Here is a 7530-nt window from a genome sequence, read left to right as displayed (position 1 = left end):
TTTTTTTATTTCAGAATGTATAGGGTAATTTTTACTTGTGTAGGTACAGCATTTACTTTCAAATTGTGCCTTCCATTTCAAAAGTAAATTTCATCCGGCAGAAAATGTTTACTACACACAAAGTCATGATATGAAGTAATTGAAGATGGAGTCCAATTTTCGCGATTTACCTCTAAACAGTAGCCCCGCCAGGGATTTTATGCACGTAGGCCCAGCCTGAATTAGAGGCCCCATCTATAATGTTTATTTAAAAAATTCCCGAGTTTCAAGGATTTGTTTTTATTTAAATTTTTTAAATTTTGACATGATTTCTATTTTCCCATTGAATTTTTTAAAGGCATTTTAATCAAGGAATGACACTCTTCGATTAGGTTTTTTTTCCAAATTCGTCGACTACTAACTTTGGGTTTTCTTTTAAACAATTCGACAAATCACGATTTATCGACAGTGTAGCCAGATTTGAAAGCCTAAATTCTCCCATAGTTGTCCGTAGACGTGTTTCAATTCTTTTGAGTGAACTGAAACTTCTTTCTGAGATTGTATTTGCCACAGGAATGCAAGAAACAATTTTGTAGTATTTCACTAGGTCGGGGAACCCAACTGCCATTTTAATTAAATAGTGGAAGCAGTCGATTACGCTGGTAAATTTCTTGGGGATAATTAAATTTCTGGCTATTTTAATTTGGCTTTTTAACGAATTCAGGTTGAATTGAAACTAATTCGAAATAGGTGGACCTCAACTGGTCAATCAGGGTTTTTGCTTCCGTTTCCCTGCTACCCGTTGTACTCGTTACCACACTATGTTTTAATCTCTTGTTAGGGATTATTTTACGTTTCCGTAAAGCTATCGGTTCGCTGTTACGATCAGGTATTGCAATAAAAGCAGATTCTGCGATTTTAGTAGCTTCTACCCAAATTAAATCAAAACGTTCCGAGTTCCTACATTCTTCTAAGGTCTTAACGGTAGCTTGGCAAATGGCAACGGCTTCCGTTAAAATAACTTTCGAACTTTGCAAGTATTCCGACAGGGAATTCGTTACGCCTAATACTTCGTCTAGTGCGACAATTAATATTAAGTTGTTAAAGTTATGTAATTGGGATATATACCCACGACACTCAGCAGCTTCCTCTGGTTTTCCGTTTTCAATTAGATTCTCTAACGTTAAAACTACGGAATCGAGTCTATTTCTAAAATAACTAACACCTTTTTTTTACTCCACCACCGAGTGTCGCAGCTTTGTGGCATTTTAAGTATCTCATAGCCCAGATCTTTTTGGGAGTTTTCAAAATATTCGCTTCTAATAACCGAATTGCTTTGAAAATTGTATATGGCCTGAACCAAACCAAGTAGTTCCCTAACTGCCAATATTTTGGAGCAAGAGTCAACTAAAACTAAATTTAAGTGGTGCGCGTAGCAATGCACGTACGGACAATGTCCGCCTACTGCCTCTTCTACTTTCACCCTCACTCCTTTTACGTGTCCGCTCATTACACTTGCCCCCGTCATATGTCTGTCCAACGCAATTCTCCAGTTTTAAACCACCCTCTGTCAAAAGATTTATAATTGCCAAGCTGATATTCTCAGAATCGAACTTATGTAAATCAGTGAAACCTAGAAATCTTTCTACGACACCTATTTCTATTCTAGTATATCGAATACAAACGCTTAGCTGCTCCACCCCTGCATTGTCTCGGGTTTCCTCGGCAATTACAGAGTAAAACCCACCGGATTCGATGACCTCTTCGACAATCATTTTCCTTACTAAATTTGCACAAATGTCAATTATTTCATTTTGTACAGTGCTGTGAATATATTTTGTATTATTGGGCATACTCTCGCATTTGGCTTCCAAATCAGGACAATTTCTTTTCAGAAGTTCTAAAATTTCAATAAAATTTCCTCTGTTTCCAATTTTATCGGCAGATGTATTCCCCTGAAGTGCTAAATCTTGTTGAGAACATAAAATTATGACTTCCACGTGTGCAGATAATACCTCTCTATTTCTAATTACGTCAAGTTTATGGTGGCCATTAGCCTGACACGCTATTGATCCACGAGATTTTAATTCAGTGTAGTCTAAATACATTCTATAGGCTAGTTGGTGGGAAGATTTATTCGAAGTGAAATGTTCTTCGAATTTTTTCGCCATATTTTTCCAAACCGAAAATCCGTTCACAAATCCAGTATTTCTACTGCCTAGAAAATGACGGCAACAAAAGCAGTAAACTGCATTTTTTGCAATTGAATACTCAAGCATTCGATATTTGTCGTACCAAGAAGAAATGAAACCACGATTTTTACCACCCATTAAAGTTTTAGGAAAAGGATTGAGTTTAGGCTGAACTGGAAGGCAATCTTTATCTAAACTAATATCCAATTCGTGTAAGCGCACTTCTGTTAAATTAGTTAAAACTTGCACATCGGCAGATATAGTAGGGTTTCTAATAATTTCGGCTTCATTACTTAGTGCAATGTCTAAAGCAGAACTGACATTTGGAAGAACCTCAGAAATATTACCACCTTCGTATTCTAAACCCTCTTTATTTCCCAAGCTTTCCCCGGGACTATCATTATGACTCTTGCCTAACGATTTCAAAAAACATTCCATTGCGCCTTTCTGACTAACTAACAACACCATCTTCTCTCTTGCGCTTCTGGCGTTTTTGGGCCCCAGATAAAAACTTTCGTGTGCTCATATTTTAAAACTTAATTTAAAACCTATTCTAAACGAAGCTTGTAATAGCTTATTAGTCTCGAAAAGACTGTTTGGATAAAGCAGAGCTATAGTATATGTAAATATAATAGCTAATTATGTTTCAAAAAGGCAGTGGGAAAATCAGCTACAAATAGCTTATTAGCCTTGAAAAAGGCTGTTTGGAAAATTAAGCTACAATAGCTTATTAGCCTTGAAAAAAGGTGTTGAAAAATCTACTATTAAATCTAGTTAAATTCTGGCCAAAAGAGACTCGAAATTGAGAACTATCTTGCTCAGGAGACAAAAACGAAATGACGATTGACGAAACGCGAGGCCCTAATCACTGACGGACCCCGTTCGATGGTCACTGAAATCACGTGACTTCGCAAAATAGGGAAAAAGGGGAAACCCAAATTCCTCAATATTTGAAAGAATAACTCCTTCCTATCAAAGCAAAGGCTTGGGCTTTATCTCTGCTGGGACGAGAAAGAGAGAAATCCAGTTTTGGCAATCCCCCCCTCCGGTCCTCTTCACTGACGTCGTCAAATTCCAAGAAACTAAATGTCTTTGTTGTGTGTATTGTAGCTTCTCACTGACACCGAGGCAAAAAGACAGGTGTCCCTGCACTTTGCGGCCTAGCATGACGTATTTCCCCCTCCCGGCGTCACCATCTCTTATCAGTCAATTCAAAAGAAAAAGTTTTTTCAAGGGGAAAATCTATAATAACGGACAGCGTTGCCAACCGTACTCTAATTATAGTACATTACGATAAAATTAACTTTCGATTTTCTTCGTTTCCAATCTGTTATATTACTCTCAGTGGGCTAAAAATGGAAATATCAAATCTTATTTTACAAACTAGTAACTAAAAATATTGAGGGTTATAATCGGCACCGTTTCAAAAATTTAGAGGCCCCCAAAGTAGGCCTACACTTTTTCAACGTAGGCACGTGCCTACTTATGCCTATTGCTGGCGGGGAGCCTGCCTCTAAAACTCATTTTCCTAGTAATTGACGACTTTTAAAATTCATTTTGCGCGTGAAAATACCTCTACATGTTATGGTCAAAAAAGCACACAAAGAAGGCTGTGCGCCCAAGACATGTACCTGTAGTGTCGCGCGCTAAAACGTCATTTCAAAATCCGTCAATTCAGCATTTCTTAGAGGAAATCTTAGTGTAAAAAAATCTCTTATTCCGAGATTATTATAAAATATTTACTATAAAATTACATACTTATGAAATGAGAAATTTATTTCTTTCCCAGATCTCTCTTTACAATGTGAAAAAGCGCAGTTTTTAACCATTTTTGCGGATATGCTTTAAGACGCAAAAATTTAAACACGAAAAGACCACCGCTGCGCACGACGTGATGCGCAGTGGATCACCTTTTTTTCCCTCTTCGAAATTCGCGTCGTAGCCATGGCGACAATGTTTAATGCGTTTGTCAGATGGCGCGTACATCGCAATTCCACCCTAATGTCAGCCTTCTAGCTCGCCTGTTTCCCTTGGGATTGGCGGAAAGGGCAGTGCTTCTAGTCTAATTTCTATTTCTATGGTTAAAGCATGAAGGAATAGTATGAGATGTCTATGTATATACCTGATTTCTCACAATTGAGATTTCGGTGTTTATCTTTTTGAGCATTAAAATAGACGTTTCTGTTAAGGAGCAGCGATTTGCGGGATAACATATTGTCTCAATTAAAGACACTGATGGCATTGCTGGGTTAGTTTGACAAACTCGTTTCAAATTCGAAGCAGTTATCCGAGGGGCTGATCACTCCCCGTAATCGGTATACAAGCTATTACCCCTTCGCTCCGCGCGAATCGTTTAATTACGACGTAGCAACACGTTGATGATAATAAGTAAAAGAAAGATGATAATGTCGGACAGTGATTTAACTTGTCGGGGATTGGCGTATATGCCTAAACTTAGTTTTTTCCGTCTCGGGGAATAGTGAGGGGGGTTTTTAAGGAAATTTTCAACGTTACGGTTTCGCTGTCAGGGGATGTTGTCTTCTTTTTGCTGGCTCTGTTTCTTGGTGTCTCGAATATCTGGTTACTGAAAAAGCGACTTGGACGACTTTATTTCTCGATAAAGAAGGGGACGGTACCCAGGAATGTCCTTTGCCAGTGGCATGATACTTCGACGACAGGTGGGTTTGGAGGGATGCCTTTAGTTGACTCGATCTGCTGATAGTTTTTCCATAATGGGGAAAATGTTCCTTGATTTAGGGATTCAATTGAAATTAAACGCGATTGGCATTTCGCCTCTTTTGGATTGACCGTGAAATTTGTGCATTATGCATCTTTTATTGGGACATCGCGGACTGAGCCCGGACTGGGTTGGGGATCTCTCCTGGTTCCGATTCTGTTCGAACTTTTCCTGTTAATTCTTTCTGTTTCCTTTGCGTTCTCTGGTTTTGTTGTTCTTCCGTCTAGGGGGAGTGGGAAAGTCGGGTGTCGGAAGTGTAGGCTTATTAGTGGTTTTTACTTGCAGTTATGGTTTCTTGGGGGGTTGGAAAGCGGCGCTATTTTCTATCGGAGGGGTCTCTGTTTCTACCCCTTTGGACGATTTTCTCGTTTTCGTCCTTGGCAACGAAGTTTGCCGGATTTTTCCAGAGCCGAATATGACCTTTCACACTGGAAGGCAGGGGTTAGGTCGGCCGCTACATAGTTTGCGTGGAGAAAATTCGGACGCTGTTTCTTATTTAGAACTGTCGCCTCATGGTGCAATCTGACCTTCTGGGTGGATATTCTATTTTTCCGGGCGCCGGATTGTCTATCTGGCGGAAGGTAACACTAAGGTGGGACAATGAATAGAATAGATTCGCTAAATTCTGGTTTTAAATAAACTTTTCCGTTTTATGGGTTTTTTAATTTAATTTTAATATTTAGAATTTTAAAATTATATCTATTTTCTGGGATTTTTTTGGGGCTTTCTAACCATACCACGCATGATATACCAAGTATAGTAGGGGTTAATTAAGTGTATTAAAGGATTATAATGAATTGGGGCTTTTTGATTATGTTTGATGTATACTATGGGAAAATACCAAATATATGATTTTGGGATACACAAAACGAATGATTTTTAAAAATACAAAAAAAAATATAAACCAAAAATCTTTTTTCTCTCGCCATATGACGCCACAGGGGAAACAAAGCCTGTAGCTTTGACTGCACTAAAATGTTTACGTAAGTGTGTACAGATTTAGCACTACCAAAGGCTGTACTCATTTTCATATTTATGTAATCGGTGTATAGATTTTCACAGAGTGGTTAGCGACTCGCAGTTGTCCTCCCAGAGCGAACCCTTTGCCAGAGTGATTTTTTTTGCTTGATCTCTAGTTTCTTTTTCTACCCTAACAATTTGTTCCTTACTAACTTCCAACTTAATTTTTTCACTTTCAATTAAAAGTTCATTAATGGAAGGTCAACCTTTTCTTCCTCGAACAAGCTAGGTAAATGAACTGGTTACATTTTGTCGAGGCATTTTGGTATAAAATTTTGATATTGATCGGGTAGTAAACGGAATATCGCAGCTCTGTTCTCTTTCTCGAAAAGGCAGTTCTTTCGCCATTTAAAATGTTCGTAATCCATATGTGGAATTTTAAATCTTTTCTTGATATTTGTTTTCGGTTGGTTACTGGTATTGTCAAGTTATTCATCCAGTAGTCGCTATTTTGCTTTGGCCGAAGTCAGTTTCAGCTCGATCACAGGACCATATTTCACCTCCTTAGTAGTGGGTACTTTCCAGTACGCTTTTTTCCCCCCGTCACAGTTACTATTTCTTTAAAACGGATTGAATACTCAACATAAAACAGTAAAGCGGCAACGTGCGTGCAGCACTCATCTAACCCAGCCATGCAAGTGCAGTGAGCTGATTGAATAACACCATCGGGGCTAGCTATAAACCAAGTTTTCAGGGGCGTTTCTCTCAGTCGTTGGGAGTGCAAAACCTAAAATGGGTCAAAAGTTGTTTAGAGCCATACCGATGCAAAACCTGAAATATAATAAAAACCAAACCCGCTTACTCGACTTTTGACAACAATATAGTCCCAATTGTCAAATGTTTTTACAGACATTCTGAACGAACTGATCATAGGCTAAAAGGCTTTTATAGTTTTTAAGTTGAACATGTGTGTAAGCAGAAACGCTACAAATGAAGTAGTTGTAAATGTCTGGGTAATGAACCATGGGTAACATATCTAACCCTTGGTTAGAATTTTCACCCAAAACTAACACACAATCTTCATTTTGTAACTTATAAGGATCTATTCCATTTATAAACTTTTTCCAAATACTTTTTGAGGTACAGAATCCAAATATTCTTTACTAGAAACGATTTTGCCTTGCTCATTTTGCATACCAAGTTTACAAAACTCGTAGAACGATCGCCTTATGGTTACTTTTAGAAGGTTTGACGTTAGATGGTGCTATCCTTAAATACGTTACCGCAGTAAAAGCAAACGACAAATTTTTCCTACCCCCTCAGTGCCTACTCTCTGTTGAGTGGACTTAGCTATTTCGTCACAGAAAACACTGTAATGGACTTCGATGTTCTAAAAGATAAACTGCGGGGTTTACGGTTGTTTGGGTTCGATAAGGTTCAATCATTTCATTATTAAAATATTTTTCGGAAAATGAAACATCTATCCGTGAGCAGCTGCGTGAGTATGGTAAATTACTAAGGGCCCCTTAGCTAGTATTTTTGCTTATTGCCCAGAAAAAAAATGATTTAGCTTCAAGGTAAAAAAGGCATTCTTGAAAAGATTATAAATAGTATAAAAGCTAGTATTTCTGCAAAGATCCATATCAGGCAGCAAACAACCAA

Source organism: Leiobunum rupestre, chromosome 4 (genome assembly GCF_980474605.1).
Source record: "Leiobunum rupestre chromosome 4, qqLeiRupe1.1.hap1, whole genome shotgun sequence".
NCBI lineage: Eukaryota > Metazoa > Arthropoda > Arachnida > Opiliones > Sclerosomatidae > Leiobunum > Leiobunum rupestre.
Note: the sequence above shows the minus strand (reverse complement) of the source record.